Genomic DNA, 462 nt, shown 5'->3' on the forward strand with positions numbered 1-462 from the left:
ATCGAGACGAAGCCTTTCTTCTTTTTCTTTTTTGCAGCAGCAGCAGTCCACGCGCTTCCTCCCACCAGCGCGCGTTCAGGGCTCACGCAGCAGGTCCGGCCGGCGCGAGGCGGCAGTCCCGACTGGCTGCGCCTGGGTGATGGGGATCCGTGTGTGTGTGCGCGCGCGCGCGCCTCTGTGTGTGCGCGCCTGTGTGTGTGTGTGTGTGTGTGTGCGGGCGAGTTGCAGCGCCTCTCCTCTCCTCGCGCTGCATGAGGGTAAACGGCGCGCGCGAGGCTGGCGGTTCTCGGCCCTGTTGCTCTCGGTCTTTTGCGCATCAATTATACATTATACAGCTCGCGACGGGCTTCAAGGGAATGTTTATGCTTTTTGATTGTGCTGCACCGCTCCGTTCAGTCAAGCGAAGTGAGGACAGAAGGATGTTAAAGGGGGAAAGAACTCTTAATCAGTTGTATCACACTA

At 58.7% G+C, this 462-nt stretch overlaps 1 protein-coding gene across 1 annotated transcript in view; it reads right to left on the bottom strand.

Annotated features, from left to right (window-relative positions):
* The window catches only part of psd2 (pleckstrin and Sec7 domain containing 2), a 57,624-nt gene extending 57,539 nt beyond the window's left edge, over window positions 1-85 (bottom strand). Inside the window, exon 1 of the mRNA XM_036568474.1 lies at window positions 1-85. This exon is cut by the window's left edge and continues 30 nt beyond it. The gene's annotated coding sequence lies outside the window, so the exon portion shown is untranslated.
* Window positions 86-462: the final 377 nt, after the last annotated feature.

Source organism: Colossoma macropomum, unplaced genomic scaffold, assembly GCF_904425465.1.
Source record: "Colossoma macropomum unplaced genomic scaffold, Colossoma_macropomum, whole genome shotgun sequence".
Lineage (NCBI taxonomy): Eukaryota > Metazoa > Chordata > Actinopteri > Characiformes > Serrasalmidae > Colossoma > Colossoma macropomum.